Source organism: Archocentrus centrarchus, unplaced genomic scaffold (genome assembly GCF_007364275.1).
Source record: "Archocentrus centrarchus isolate MPI-CPG fArcCen1 unplaced genomic scaffold, fArcCen1 scaffold_64_ctg1, whole genome shotgun sequence".
In the NCBI taxonomy this organism is placed as follows: domain Eukaryota; kingdom Metazoa; phylum Chordata; class Actinopteri; order Cichliformes; family Cichlidae; genus Archocentrus; species Archocentrus centrarchus.
The window spans coordinates 674,137-690,636 of NW_022060281.1; positions in this window are offsets into that span (position 1 = coordinate 674,137).

The following is a 16,500-nucleotide window of genomic DNA, read 5'->3' on the forward strand; positions in this document are numbered from 1 at the left end:
ATAGTGTACATATACGAGTTATGATATTCACTAAGTGAAAAGACTGAAGAGAAGTTTGTTTACATTTTCTTTTCCCTTTTTTCCTACTGAGCTGGAGTCGGTTCTTCTTAAATTTGATGACTTTTTTATTGAAGTGTGATTTTTCCACAGTTACAGCTGAAAAAACAGGAAGTTACAAACAAAAAGAAAACAAAGTTAATCAGAGTCACTGAGTTTGTGCTCCAGCTAAGAGCAGCTTCCTCACTGTCTTGTAAACCAAACATGTTGTTTCAATAACATTTAAGAAACACAACAATAACTCACATGCAGATGGAGGACCCCCACCAGCACCTCCATGCTGCCTTGTCCACTGGGACTTTCACATCCACCTGCACACTTGTGTCTTTTTTGGGTACTTTCATTACCATTTCACTCAAACTTAAACAACACAACTCCAAACTGGACCTGAAACCTGAAGAAGGCACAAAGGTCCAGAAAAAATGTGCTCACTGCTGCAGGAGGGCAGACAGGGCCTCATCTATGAACAGCTGATCTGAGGTCTTCAGTGTTTGCAGGATGAAAACAGAGCTCAGAGCAGCTGAAAGGAAACCTGAAGGTTGTTGGTTTGTTCAGATCTCAGAATAACTCATTAGTAATATTTTCTTTTACTAAAATATGTCAGTTTGTCTTCAGTTCTTAGAGCCTGATTAAAACTCTACAATCATACATGCAGATGTAAACAACAGATGAACAGAAATATGGTGAAACTGAACAGTACAGTTAGAGTAGAATGGGAGGCAGAGCCTTCAGCTTTCAGGCCCCTCTTCTGTGGAACCAGGAGACAGACTGTCAGGGTGCGGGTGAGTGGTGTGGCTCTGTGTGTCCTTTTCCTCTCGCTGTAGGCTGGGCCGTTTGTGGCTGGGCGGAGCAGGCGGCTGTCCTCGGTTGGTTGTCGCACCGGATGCTCATCCATCAGTGATTCTTTGCTTTTAAGACCTGCTGAATCCTCCAGTCCTCGCCGGAGTGTTGTTTACCTGCATGACCTCGGACGACGCTTTTTGACCCTCCCAGCCTGCCTGTCCTCCCGGACCACTGCGCCCGCATTACTCACCTCACCTCCCTGGGACTATACTTATCAAGCATTCTAGTAAGCTATTCCACTCATCTCCTTCTCCTGTCGTTACTTAAGACCACTTATCCCTGTCAGGCTCGCTAATCGTTATTTCCCTCTTTTTAGACTTACTTCCCGGTGACCCATGCTTGTCGTGAACGCCGCCTGTGACAAATCCTGCACGCGCTCCGTAGAGACCTTGCATATTCAGCTGTTTGCCTTTTGTAAATAAAACCTTTCCACGTTTGTTGTGACACTTGGCTACCGAGTCTGCTTTTGGGTTCCTCCTTCTGAGTTTTTCCCCGGCCATGACACAGACACCCTCTCTATGTTTAAGATTCGGCTTAAAACTTTCCTTTATGATAAAGCTTATAGTTGGGGCTGGATCAGGTGACCCTGAACCATCCCTTAGTTATGCTGCTATAGGCCTAGTCTGCTGGGGGGTTCACATAATGCACTGTTTCTTTTCATTCACCTTATTTACTTTGTTTATACTCCACTCTGCATTTAATCATTAATTGATATTAATCTCTGGCTCTCTTCCACAGCATGTCTTTTCTCTCCCCTCAGCCCAACCGGTCGCGGCAGATGACCCCCCCTCCCTGAGCCTGGTTCTGATGGAGGTTTCTTCCTGTTAAAGGGAGTTTTTCCTTCCCACTGTCACCAAGTGCTGCTCATAGGGTGTCATTCTGACTGTTGGGTTTTCTCTGTATTATTGTAGGGTCTTTACCCACATTACAAAGCACCTTGAGGCGACAGTTTGTTGTGATTTGGCGCTATATAAATAGAATAGAATTGAATTGAATTGAATTGATGCCACATACGTCGGGGGTTGGAGTTTGAGAAGTGCTCCTCAACCTTCAGCCTGTAGTATTTGGCCTTCTTGATGCCCCATTTCAGGTTAGCCCTTGCTGTGCTGTAGGTTCGTGCATCACCTGATTTGAAGGCAGCATCAAGGGCCCTCAGCAGGAGACGGACAGCCCTGTTTGTCCAAGGCTTCTGATTTGGGTACATGGTAATTTGTTTCTGGGTGGTGACACTGTTTATGGTGATGGAGATTTAGGCCCAGTTTACACAACACCGTTTCAAAATGAAGATGGTGTCATTTTGATGAGTTTTGGCCTCTCGTTTACACGAGAATGGAGTGAAAACGATGCGTTTTGGAAACTGGGTCCAGAGTGGGGTGTTTCAGAAATGCTCCGGCCTGCATTTCCATGTAAACAGATGAATACGATGCCTTTTTGTAACAGAGGCACTCACACATGCACACTATGGTTGCAACCACCACAGTTTTCCACGCATGTGCTCATAGATGAACAACACTCGTTAGAGTTAGGATTCACGAGTGCTTCAGCGTACTTCGAGTAGAACGATTCCCAGTCGATCTTTTCTTGTTTTTGCAGTTTTATAATTTAGTGTTGTGTGCAGCAACAACCCAACCTCGTTGTCACTCCACACAAAGCCTCTCACAATGGCCATTTTGAAAATAATGAACAGGTGTATTTGCGTGCGCGCGTGCGTGTGGGCGGGTGTGAGCGTGGGGGGGGGGCTCCATCTGGGACCTCCCTCTGGGACCTCCCTCTCCCCTCTGCTGGGGTGGGTATGCGGTTGTCGCTGGAATGTGCGGCCGCGGGTTTTCGTGGCTCTTGATGGGCTGCGGATGGCTCGGTTTTCCTGGGTCCTTCTCTGCCTGCCTCTAGCTCCTTGTGGACGGAGCGGCGGCTTTTTTTGTAAAAAAGGTCGATGATATCAGGGCAAGTGTAAAGCCACCTCCAGGGAACATTGCTAGTGTTGGCTCTACAGCATGCTCCTGGTCCTCATTTACTTCTGTCACTTTGGAGGATGTTAGGGTTTTGCTAAAAAGGATTAAGCCGTCTTCCTGTGTGCTTGATGTTATACCCACGCCTTTGTTTTTAAAGGTGTTTGATATTGTTGGCCCATATGTTGTCAAGTTGATTAACATTTCTCTTTCAACTGGGTCAGTTCCATGCTTTTTAAAACAAGCAGCACTATGTCCACAGCTAAGAAAATAAACAAAGAAAACCAACATCTCAAACTGAGTTAAAAGCCAATTAGAAAAATGTGTTTTAAGAGAGGACTTAAAAGCAGAGAGTGAGTCAGCCTGCCTAATGTGCAAAGGAAGATCGTTCCACAGTTTTGGGGCAGCAACTGAAAAAGCGCGGTCACCTCTGGACTTCCTCTTTGTCTTTGGAACAGCCAGCAGTGCCAGATCAGCTGACCTGAGTGAACGTGAAGGAACGTACAGGTGGAGCAGATCTGACAGATATGACGGGGCGAGGCCATAAAGACATTTAAAAACAAATAAAAGGATTTTAAAATCAATCCTAAAATGAACTGGGAGCCAATGAAGTGAGGCCAAGATCAGAGAAATGTGCTCACGTTTTTTGACCGCAACTAAAAGCCGTGCAGCAGCATTTTGGACCATCTGGAGCCGGGCAAGCAGTGTCTGACTGAGCCCAACATAAAGTGCATTGCAGTAGTCTAAGTGAGTCGTAATAAAAGCATGGATTAAAATCTCAAAATGATGCTGAGAAACTTTGGCCAGTTGTCTTAGCTGATAAAAGCTGGACTTGACTACTGACTTAATTTGGGCATCAAGTTTGAGTTCACTGTCCAGCTTCACACCTAAGTTTGTTGCTGTCTTAATAAGATGTTGAGTTAAGGGACCCAGGTCAATAGTCATTTTTGAAGTATCACTGGGCCCAAGCAGCAACACCTCTGTTTTTTTATCAATTAGGTACAAAAAGTTAGTGGACGGCCATGCCTTGATTTCTCCAATGCACTCGAGGAGATGGTTAGCAGAATATGCATTTTGCTGCTTGAGAGGCACAAATTTGGCAGTCATCAGCATAAAGGTGGAATGCGATGTCATGCTTTCTGAGAATTGATCCCATCGGAAGTAGGTAGAGAGAGGAGAGGACCAAGAATAGAGCCTTGGGGCACCCCACATGTAAGGGCTGCTGCGCAAGATTCAGCAGCCCCAATACGAACACAAAAACTTCTCTCTGACAGATAGGATCGAAACCAATCTAACGCCACACCCTTAATGCCCACCCACTTTTCCAGTTGAGACAGGAGGATCTGGTGGTCCACAGTATCGAAGGCCGTTGTTAGGTCCAACAGGACCAAAGCAACACAATGACCAGCATCTGTGGCTAAGAGAATGTCATTAAAAACCCGCAACAGTGCCGACTCAGTACTGTGGCGGGATTTAAAACCAGACTGGAAGTCTTCTAGGGTGTCATACTTATCTAAAAACGAACTGAGCTGGCAGTAGACGATCTTCTCTAGAATTTTTGAAATAAAAGGGTGTTTAGAAATCGGCCTGAAATTAGAAAGTTGAGAGGAGTCTAGGCCAGGTTTTGATATTGATGGCTGCAGACTCTGGTCAGTACAGTGTATTGGTTCTATTAGATTTGTCATCTGCTTTTGACACAGTCGACCACAAAATCCTGTTACACCGATTGCAGAATGAGATAGGAATTTCTGGAAATGTTCTTAAGTGGTTTTCCTCCTATCTGAGCAATAGAACCTTTTTCTTGTTTGCAAATAACGTAATGTCCAAAGTCGCTCCCTTCCTGCATGGCGTTCCTCAAGTTTCAGTCCTAGGACCCATTTTGTTCCTGTTATACATCAGCCCCCTTGGTAAGATTATCAGTAGCTTTAATAAGGTATCTTACCATTTGTATGCTGATGATATTCAACTTTACTGTTCCTTCAATGATTCAGAATTACACAAGCTTGATGACTTACGTAACTGTGTCTCTTGTGTTAAGGACTGGCTAGCTAACAACTGCCTTCAGTTAAATTCTTGTAAGACTGAAACCCTGATCGTTGCACCGGAACAAAAAGTTTCTTGGATCAAACACCTTGGTCCTCTGGGCTCCTCCTCCCAGTCCAGCCTCAGAAACCTTGGTGTTCTGTTTGACCAGTCAATGTCTCTGGACAGACATTCAAGACATCTGGTAAAAAGTTGCTTCTATCATCTGAGGAATATTTCCAAGTTGAGGTCAATTTTATCCAAATCTGACCTAGAGATGATTATTCATGCTTTTATTTCCTCTCGTTTAGATTATTGTAATTCTCTTTTTACATGTTTTAATAAATCTAAAAAAAAGCGAGGCTTTTGACAGGAACCAACAGAAGGGCACACATCACACCTGTTTTATCCTCTCTACATTGGCTACCTGTAAAATTTAAAATTGATTTCAAACTTTTAGTCTTGACTTTCAGAGCTTTTAATGGACAGGCCCCCCAATACATCATCGAAATGTTGACCGTTTTTTTCTTCAGGCCGCACTCGTCGGTCCTCAAGCCAGAACCTCCTGAGGGTCCCTAAGACCCGGTTTAAAACCCGGGGTGACCGGTCCTTTCAAGTAGTAGCCCCCAGGCTGTGGAATGCCCTGCCGTTGTCTCTCCGTATGGCCGAATCTGTTGATTCTTTTAAATAGCAGCTCAAGACACTTATTCAGACAAGCTTTCAGTTAAATGTCTTACTTTGTCTTATCGGCTATTGTTATTTATTTTACTTGCACATTGTAAAGCACTTTGTGATTTTATCTGTGAAAGGTGCTATATAAATAAAGTTTTACTTACTTTCTGCCCTCGTTGGTAAGTGCGTTCCATGACACAGACACTAACGCAGTCACAGCATAACAAAATTGTTGTTCTTATTGTCACAGGCTGGCTCACGGCCCATAAACAAAGAATGAGGGGAGACAAAGGTATAGGCAAACAAATTCGTTTTATTGAAACTTAAGCAAAACCAAAGGAAAGATAAATATGAGATGTGAGTATGTCATGATGGTCAGTGTATGCAATGTATGAGTGTGTGGACATGTATGTCCACGCACTCATACATTGAGGGGAGAGGGGAGAATAATTAGTGGAGCCCTGCTTATATTAGTGAGCCCAGGTGGCTCCAATTACTCAAGGCCCACCTCTGCCTGCAGGAAGCACCGCCCCTGCAGGTCAGAGGAGGGGCCGTGACACCTCCCCCCTTAAAATGAGGGACCCACCCTCATCCCACAGCTTTGGCCAAATAAAAAAATCCGAAGGCCCTCAAAATCCAAAATTGAGTCCAGTCCTGGCTCCCTAAAAGTTGCCCTGTGTCCTCTGGCCAGCTGTCCATCCCTCCCTTGCAACAGCCCTGGTACCTGGGGAGCAGCTCAACAGGAGAAGCAGACAGCCTGGAGAGGAGAGCAAAAGACAGATTAATTTAAAGGAGCACAGGATAAAGCATCTGCAATCACATTATCTTTACCACTGATGTGCCTAATATCCAGGTGAAAGGGTTGCAAGAATAGAGCCCAACGCATAAGGCGTTGGTTGGGGTTCTGCAAAGACTTCAGAAAAGTAAGCGGGTTATGGTCTGTATAGACCGTCAGTGGAGTCAAACCAGAGCTGACATAGATCTCAAAATGCTGTAAAGCCCAGATGAGAGCTAATGCCTCTTTTTCTATGACCGAATAGTTTTGCTGATACTTATTAAACTTTCGGGAGAAGAAACTGACTGGACACTCAACTCCCTCATCGTTGTCCCGCAATAAGACAGCCCCTGCCCCTATCTGACTGGCATCTACCATTAATTTGAAGGGTTTACCCAAACATGGTGCCTTCAACACAGGAGCTGAACACAAGAGAGCCTTGACTGCCTCAAAGGCTTCCTGACACTGAGTAGACCAGACAAACTCAGCCTGGGCTTGTAACAGGTTGGTCAATGGCGACACTACCGAAATGTTTTTACAAAAAGCACGGTAATACCCTGCCATTCCCAAGAAACGCATGAGTTCCTTTTTAGTGGTGGGCTGGGGGAACTGCTTCACTGCCACCACTTTTGCTTCCACCGGCCAAACAAAACCCTGACCAACAATTTTTCCCAGGTAAGTTACAGTTGCTTTAGCAAACTCACACTTTGCCAGATTAATGGTCAACCTGGCCCCCACCAACTTTTCAAACAAAGCCTTTATTCGCTGGACATGCTCCTCCCAAGAATCTGAGTAAATGACATCATCAAGATACACAGCACACCCTTCCAGGCCTGACAACCAAATTCATCAGCCGCTGGAAAGTGGCAGGAGCATTCCTCAAGCCGAAAGGCATCACTGTATACGAGTACAAGCCAGATGGAGTTATGAATGCAGCTATTTCAATCAACTGTTCCTTAGTACACAGTTCCAATGCCAATTCTGAAGGAGACTGAACAAAACTTTGCAAAACAGAAGCCATTTCCAACAAATTCCACAACCATTAAAGTCACAAAAGCAACCCACCTGCTGCCAGACTGGGTCTAGGATTCAATTCAATTCAATTTTATTTATATAGCGCCAAATCACAACAAACTGTCGCCTCAAGGCGCTTTGTATTGTGGGTAAAGACCCTACAATAATACAGAGAAAACCCAACAGTCAAAACGACCCCCTATGAGCAAGCACTTGGCGACAGTGGAAAGGAAAAACTCCCTTTTAACAGGAAGAAAACCTCCAGCAGAACCAGGCTCAGGGAGGGGCAGTCATCTGCCGCGACCGGTTGGGCTGAGGGAAGAGAACTGTGGAAGAGAGCCAGAGATTAATATCAATTAATGATTAAATGCAGAGTGGAGTATAAACAAAGTAAATAAGGTGAATGAGAAACAGTGCATTATGTGAACCCCCCCAGCAGACTAGGCCTATAGCAGCATAACTAAGGGATGGTTCAGGGTCACCTGATCCAGCCCTAACTATAAGCTTTATCATAAAGGAAAGTTTTAAGCCTAATCTTAAAAATAGAGAGGGTGTCTGTCTCCCGAATCCAAGCTGGAAGCTGGTTCCACAGAAGAGGGGCCTGAAAGCTGAAAGCTCTGCCTCCCATTCTACTCTTAAGTATCCTAGGAACCACAAGTAAGCCAGCAGTCTGAGAGCGAAGTGCTCTGTTGGGGTGATATGGTACTATGAGGTCTTTGAGATAAGATGGTGCCTGATTATTCAAGACCTTGTATGTGAGGAGAAGAATTTTAAATTCTATTCTAGATTTAACAGGGAGCCAATGAAGAGAAGCCAATATGGGAGAAATATGCTCTCTCTTTCTAGTCCCTGTCAGTACTCTAGCTGCAGCATTTTGGATCAGCTGAAGGCTTTTCAGAAAGCTTTTAGGACAGCCTGATAATAATGAATTACAATAATCCAGCCTAGAAGTAATAAATGCATGAATGAGCTTTTCAGCATCACTCTGAGAAAGGATGTTTCTAATTTTAGAAATATTGCGCAAATGCAAAAAAGCGGTCCTACATATTTGTTTAATATGTGCATTGAAGGACATATCCTGGTCAAAAATGACTCCAAGATTTCTCACAGTGTTACTGGAGGCCAAAGTAATGCCATCCAGAGTAAGTATCTGGTTAGACACCGTGTTTCTAAGATTTGTGGGGCCGAGAACAAGAATTTCAGTTTTATCTGAATTTAGAAGCAGGAAATTAGAGGTCATCCAGGCCTTAATATCTTTAAGACATTCCTGCAGTTTAACTAATTGATGTGTGTCATCTGGCTTCATTGATAGGTAAAGCTGAGTATCATCTGCATAACAATGAAAATTGATGCAGTGCTTTCTAATAATACTGCCTAAGGGAAGCATGTATAATGTAAATAAAATTGGTCCTAGCACAGAACCCTGTGGAACTCCATAATTAACCTTACTGTCTGAAGAAGACTCCCCATTTACATGAACAAATTGGAGTCTATGAGATAAATATGATTCAAACCACTGCAGTGCAGTACCTTTAATACCTATAGCAAGCTCTAATCTCTGTAATAAAATGTTATGGTCAACAGTATCAAAAGCTGCACTGAGGTCCAACAGGACAAGAACAGAGATGAGTCCACTGTCAGAGGCTCTAAGAAGATCATTTGTAACCTTCACTAATGCTGTTTCTGTACTGTGATGAATTCTGAAACCTGACTGAAACTCTTCAAATAAACCGTTCCTCTGCAGATGATCAGTTAGCTGTTTTACAACTACTCTTTCAAGAATCTTTGAGAGAAAAGGAAGGTTGGAGATTGGCCTATAATTAGCTAAGACAGCTGGGTCAAGTGATGGCTTTTTAAGCAGAGGTTTAATTACAGCCACCTTGAAGGTCTGTGGTACATAGCCAACTAATAAAGACTGATTGATCATTTTTAAGATTGAAGCATCAATAATTGGAAAGACTTCTTTGAACAGTCTAGTAGGAATGGGATCTAACAAACATGTTGCTGGTTTGGAGGAAGTAACTATTGAAGTTAACTCTGAAAGATCAACTGGAGCAAAAGAGTCTAAACAAATACCAGCAGTGCTGAAAGCAGCCGAACATGAAGAATAATCTTTGAGATGGTTATGAATAATTTTTTCTCGAATGTCTAAAATTTTATTTGTAAAGAAATCCATGAAGTCACTACTAGTTAACGTGAAAGGAATACTCGGCTCTACAGAGCTCTGACTCTTTGTCAGCCTGGCTACAGTGCTGAAAACAAACCTGGGGTTGTTCTTATTTTCTTCAATTAATGATGAATAGTAAGATGTCCTAGCTTTACAGAGGGCTTTTTTATAGAGCAACAAACTCTTTTTCCAGGCTAAATGAGCATCTTCTAATTTAGTGAGACGCCATTCCCTCTCCAGCTTTCGGGTTATCTGCTTTAAGCTGTGCGTTTGTGAATTATACCACGGAGTCAGGCACTTCTGATTTGAAGCTTTCCTTTTCAGAGGAGCCACAGTATCCAAAGTCGTACGCAGTGAGGATGTAAAACTATTGACGAGATAATCAACCTCACTGGGAGCAGAGTTTAGGTAGCTGCTCTGCACTGTGTTGGCACATGGCACTGAAGAGCATAACAATGAAGGAATTAGATCCTTAAACTTAGTTACAGCACTTTCGGAAAGACTTCTACTGTAATTAAACTTATTCCCCACTGCTGTGTAATCCATTAAAGTAAATGTAAATGTTACTAAGAAATGATCAGACAGGAGGGGGCTTTCAGGGAATACTGTTAAGTCTTCAGTTTCTATGCCATATGTTAGGACAAGATCCAGAGTATGATTAAAGTGGTGGGTGGGCTCCTTTACATTTTGAGAGAAGCCAATTGAATCTAACAATAGATTAAATGTCTAGGATAGGAGACACCCCACTATAGCACAAAACAGCTAACTAAATACACCCTAGGCTTCGTGCAGTCACATGTGGGGGGGTCTTATGCACCCAAACCCAATGGAACGAAAAAAGTAACCAGAATCTGGCCACCCTCCCCATCCATGGAGGTGCTCCCGAGCCGATGTCAGGGAAAAGGGAAAAGGGAAGCTCTACCCACGTTCACTGTCACCTAAAAAACAAAACACCACGAGCGTCCTAATGACACTCGCTGATTAACCTCAAAAGGGGAGGACTCCCACCAAACACAAACCCAGTACAGGCCCAAAGTGAGTCACAAAACCAAATAGCAAATGCCAACCAAACAAAAGGAACAAATGCCCACTGCTCACTCCAACCAAAATGGCCCAACCAAAATCTCCCCCCAACAAACAGCCAGGGAAACAAATCCAAAACCCAACAAAACACCGAAACAATCAAAGTAGCCAAACAACAACAAAAACAAACACTTAACGAGCCCCCACTTGTCACAGGCTGGCTCACGGCCCATAACAAAGAATGAGGGGAGACAAAGGTATAGGCAAACAAATTTGTTTTATTGAAACTTAAGCAAAACCAAAGGAAAGATAAATATGAGATGTGAGTATGTCATGATGGTCAGTGTATGCAATGTATGAGTGCGTGGACATGTATGTGGAAAGCTGAATGAATACTGCAACCCAAAACCAAACCAGAACCAAAGACAAACCAAAATTACCTGGAGGAGCAGAGAGGGGAGAATAATTAGTGGAGCCCTGCTTATATTAGTGAGCCCAGGTGGCTCCAATTACTCAAGGCCCACCTCTGCCTGCAGGAAGCACCGCCCCTGCAGGTCAGAGGAGGGGCCGTGACATTATACAATCATGCTTCATTTTGTTGTGCCTTTTCCACATAGTTATCTTTCCAGGTGTTGCTTGTTCTGTTTTGGTATGTTGTCTGTTTTCTGGTTTTTTTTGCAGTTGCAGCATTTGAATTGTTTTGGTAAGTTTAGTGGTGCTCTGTCCTCTTTTTCTGTTTTCTCCCCTCTCTCTCTCTCTCTTTTTTTTTTCTTTTCCCCATCCTGTCAACTGGAATTAAATTTATATGTACACAAATAAATAAATAAAATAAAACAAACAAACAAAACAAAAAGACAAAACATTAACAAGAAAAGCTTATAGAGACTCTATAGAGCTTATCTTGGAAGAATAAATATGTTTGGCACAACAATGCATTCAGATCACAATTCTGTTTGCAAACAGTGCCAGACATGACAGGCTTTAAAAAAAAAGAAAAAAAAAAAGAAAATAATGAACAGATCTTTGCAGCGCATCCTACTGAGTCCCCCCACGCATGTGCGTGTTGTGTAAACGTTTCAAGCGTCTCCGTGTAGACGCAGATCATTTTTGAAATGTCTCTGTGCAAACAGGAGGTCAAAACGCATCAAAACAACACCGTTTCCAAATGGTGTTGTGTAAACATGTCCAGTACTGTGGCTAAAGCATAGTTCTCACTGTCCATGTGGGAGTGACACGAGTGGCAAACATTTCTCAATTGCTACGTTTCCACCGCCAAGGAGCCGGTGCTCGTGCCAGTGCTGGTGCTGGTTTCAGTGAACCAGTGAAACACTTAAGAACGGGCCCGCGTTCCCACCAAGTTTCTGCTCCTTTACGTATGAGTGTGGGCGGGTCCTCGTCTGCACACGAAGCCGAAGCGCACAAACGTGGGAGAACACGCTCTCCTTTCTGTGCTGCAAACACGTTTTAGGGTCCAAACCAAACTACTGCAGCATCTGTGTGCAGCACAGAGGGAAACACAGACAGTGATTAGAGCAAGACGACAAGTACGCACTTTGTGTCCTTTTATCTGTGATATGAACTGATACAAAGCAGCAAGTTCAGCCTTAGAGCCCAACCTAATTCACAGCCGTGAAAATCGCTTCGCTTTTCTCCTGTAATACACATGTAATATGGTAGAAAACTTGATGTTGAGACGGCAGAGTCACGCCCTTCTGCTGCTTTCATCACGCGTTCTTGGTTCCAGACCAGCTAGTTTGCGGGACCGGAGTTGAACCCGTTTTTCGGCCGAGCACCGAGTGCGTTCGCAGTGGAAAAATTGCTGAACGGTTCAAATAAAGGCACCAGAACCCTGTCGGTGGAAAAGAGCCCTGTGAGAAATCTTGGAGCAGTGATGGTATAGTTACCATGAAAAAGTAATCCGATTACTGCTTTAAAAAGTAACTTAGTTACTTTACTGATTACTTAATTTTAGAAGTAACTAAGTTAGATTACAAGTTACTTTATTAGTTACACCAACCGCTGCCGGTGTTGTGCCAAAAAGTGATCGTCTGTCATAAAGTGATCCCGATGTTTCTGTGTGCTTTTCTGTGTAATGTCTTTGCTTATATTGGTAAACAGAGTGCAGTCAGCATGATTTATGAAGGGCTTATATATAAAATGAGGAAATAACCTGTTTTTCAACAATCTGTAGAAGTCTGTGTTACTGTACCTACATTATAATCAATCCAGCATTTCCTTAGGGATGGGAAGCTCGACACTGAAGTTTCGACACTGTGTCGAGCTTCCTAAGCGCAGGTGTTTCGAAACACTGCTCCGAAACGTGGTTCAAAACGCCCACATCACGTGACCGTGGCTAAGCTCAGCTTCAGTTGGTTTCACTCCTGCTGTTTCCAGGCAGGCAAGGCGCCAGGATTCATTTGTTTTTCTTCTATTTTTAATTTAATGAACGAGTACTACAGTATGCTTACCAACTTGGTCTCTCCGACCCTTGGAGAGTCACCCATCCCCTTGATAAAACTTTTATATTCTTCTCTGGTGTTCACCACACTTACTCCAGGACTGATTGATTTCACAGGTCTCGTCTTCGGTCTACCATCCCATCGTTACACACCTAGCCAGAAACGATGGACATTTTGCTATTATATGCTGTCGGATGACGACTTTAAAAAAATCCATCTCTATTTTTCTCTTAATGAGTCCCCTGAGGTTGGCATCCCGTGTGTGTGAGAGGCCTTCAGAGCTTTTATCTGGGGTCGTATTATTTCATACATCTGTTACTCTGAAGACAGAGAGGCTGAGACTGTCAGAGATCACAGAAGAATTATGCAGGGTTGATGCAGCTTATGCTATCAATGCCTCTTCCACATTTTATAATAAACGCCTTCAGCTTCACACAGAATGAGCTTCTTATGACACGTAAAACTCAATTACAGCTGAGACAGTCCAGGTTGTGCTACTATGAACAGGGTGACATCTTTTGGCTCATCAGATGTGCCTGGGCCTGTAGGCTGTGGAAAAAACACTGAACGATTCAAATACCGGCACCGGAACCCCATCAGTGGAAAAAGGGCCTCAGAGGAGAGGTGAGAACCTCCAATGGTTCTTGAAGGTGGACCGTGGGCAGAAGGGGTTAACGGGAGTCCTGCTGTCGTGTAGGTTTGGTTTACAGGTGAGCTTCAAGTTTCACCTGTTGACATCAGCTCCTCTGCACTGCACACACATGCTGTTTGAGATCGGGCCCTGCAGTAACGCCGCTCATTCATTCACCTTATGATGCAGTGACGCTGAGCTGAACACCGATTCACCAACCTGTTGGTTCCATCGAGTCGACCGCTTCAAAGCCGGGTCACATATTAAACATACAAAGATCTGAGAAACAGACTAAAGTCCATAAAACATTCAAAAAAACCTTAAATAATCCATGAAGCATTCCTCAGCGCTTACCCCACGAGCACTTCCACCCAGGAAGAGTGGGCAGCCTCCAGCATTCTGGAGATCCCTGGAATGAGTCGAAGATCAGTGATAAAACGGTTTGAGTTTGGTGTTCTGACGACAAAGAGCTCCCGTCTGCTGTAGGATGTTAAAGCAGTGCTGTTCTGAACGAACAGTGCAGCAAGGAGCAGGCAAAATGCCACTAATTTAGAAAAACTGGAGAGATGCTGAACCTCGGTGGTTGACAGACAGATCCGGTCTGTCGTGGTCAGGGTTATTATGGTCAACGAAAACGAACAAAATAACGAAAACTGAAATCATAGATTAAATGACCTTTCTTTTCTTGTTTGTCATTTTATTTAAAAGCTTTGTGGATCGATCATTTTTCCGCTCTCCGAGTTTAAGCCGGGAGCGTCGTCGGGCAGCTGTGTGCGTGTGTGTGCACGAGAAAGCGGCAGAGTTGCTCTGAACCGATGTAACCTGACGTTCACCTCTGGAGAAACGTCACTACTGGTTGGGTCCAGGCAGCAGCAACGTTGTGATGAACCTGTTCCATCCTTGTGCGTTTCCAGCTGCTTTATCAGTGAGAGAATAACAATCAGGAATAATAATCAAAGCATCAGTATAAGGACTCACAAATGTCAGCAAATTCCTGGAGGGAGACTGCTGAAATTGTCGGAATGGATGTGAGGGAATGAAGAAAGTGGAAAAACAGGGACAAATATGTTTGCAGCCAAAAAACTGAGACAAAGAGTGAGGACCAAAAAAAACACAATACCACAAGGTAATTAACACAAAATCCAGCTACACAAGCAGAAATGTGGACATGAGGTCGGACACTTCATAGATTGTACAGAGGCCGCAAAGACCCTAAAGGCTAATTAGAGCATCCAACCAAGCTAGCTCCAAAACAGAAGCAGCTTCAGTTGGTGAGAACATCAGGATGCAGCTGGATTTGACCTTTGACTCCTTCAGTCAAACACCACATGTAGCTGTTGTTAATCTGCTGCACTGACACTGGAGTTTATTGGTAGTTTATTGTAGAATTTGTTGAGTTTGGGAGTTCATGTTTTTCTTTGTTTCTCCCTGTTGATGTCCATGTGTGTCCTTGATATTACACACATTTAGCATGTAGTGCTGCTGTCTTGTTGGTTGTTGAATATATTTCTCTAAACGGGATCTTTTGTTGACTTTTTATTACACGTTACTCTTGTGCCTTGAATCTTGCACCTGACAAAGTATGAAAAACTAAAAATTAATCCTGAAACTAATGAAACTAAACTAAAACTAAGCAATAAACCAAAAATAAAAACGACTGAAACCACTATAAAAATTAATTAAAACTTACTGAATTAGAGAAAAAAAAAGTAAAAACGAACTGAAACTAAATTATAATGTAAAATCCAAAACTATTATAACTCTGGTGGTGGTAAAGAAGGAGCTGAGTGTGAAAGGGAAGCTGTCGATTTACTGGTTGATCTATGTTCCCACCATCACCAGCTCTGGGTAGTGACCAAAAGAACGAGATCGTGGATACAGGTGGTGGAAATGAACTTCCTCCAAAGGGTGCGCAGCCATTCGGGAGGGGTAGATGTCAGAGCTGACAGAGTAGAGCTGCTGCTCCTCCACACCAAAAGGAAACAGTTGAGGTGATTCAGACATCTGATTAGGATGCCTCCTGGACGCCTCTTGGGTCCTGCTGAGAGGAGGACCCGGGCAGACCCAGGACACACTATAGGGATTTCCTCTCGTGGCTGGCCTGGAAATGCATCTGTGTCCCCCTGACAGTATTCTTGGTAGCTTTAAAAATGGTTTGGCATGCATTTACATATTTCTATGTAAATATTTACATATTTTATATTTATTTTATATACAGTGGATATCTTATTAATCTAAACTGAAATGCTGTAGCAGCACGAAGACAGTTTGTCCTTGTTTGGCAGTAAAAACCAAACCTCTGCAACAGCAAATAAATCTGTGTATGCTTTTAAATTCTGTTTATCAGTTCATATAAAAATGGTGCTCTAAACTGAAAAGGATATGAGACAGTTTAAGGAGACGAGAAGGAGATATGTATGAAGAAATTCAGGAATTCACGTTAGATAAATAACTGAATGTTTTCTTTATGTATAAAGATTGAATCTTATGTTTCTCTCCTTCCTGTTTACTGTAGAGGCACACAGAGATCACAGTTTCTGAGAAATCGCCTCCTCGTCTCTGCACTTCCTGTGAGAGCAAAAAGGCACAAAGCTTGTGTCTCAGTGACCTCAGAGGTAGAAGTGAGAACAACCTCAGAGGACCAGCTCAAATATCCTCATTTTGTCACAGTGTTTTCAGCCTTCAGTGCGCCTCTGAAAACAAGTTTGTAGCATTATTAATTTGTACAACACTGATGGTTCACCTGATCACTGAAAATGTCTGAATGGTTCAAACACTTTGATTGTTGGGCTGCAGTTTTTGATGATCTTTAGATGTTGTGTATAACAAAGAAAAAAAAGGGGGGGGGGGGGGGGGGGGGGGGGCGTCTGTTTTTTTAAAGCCCCTCA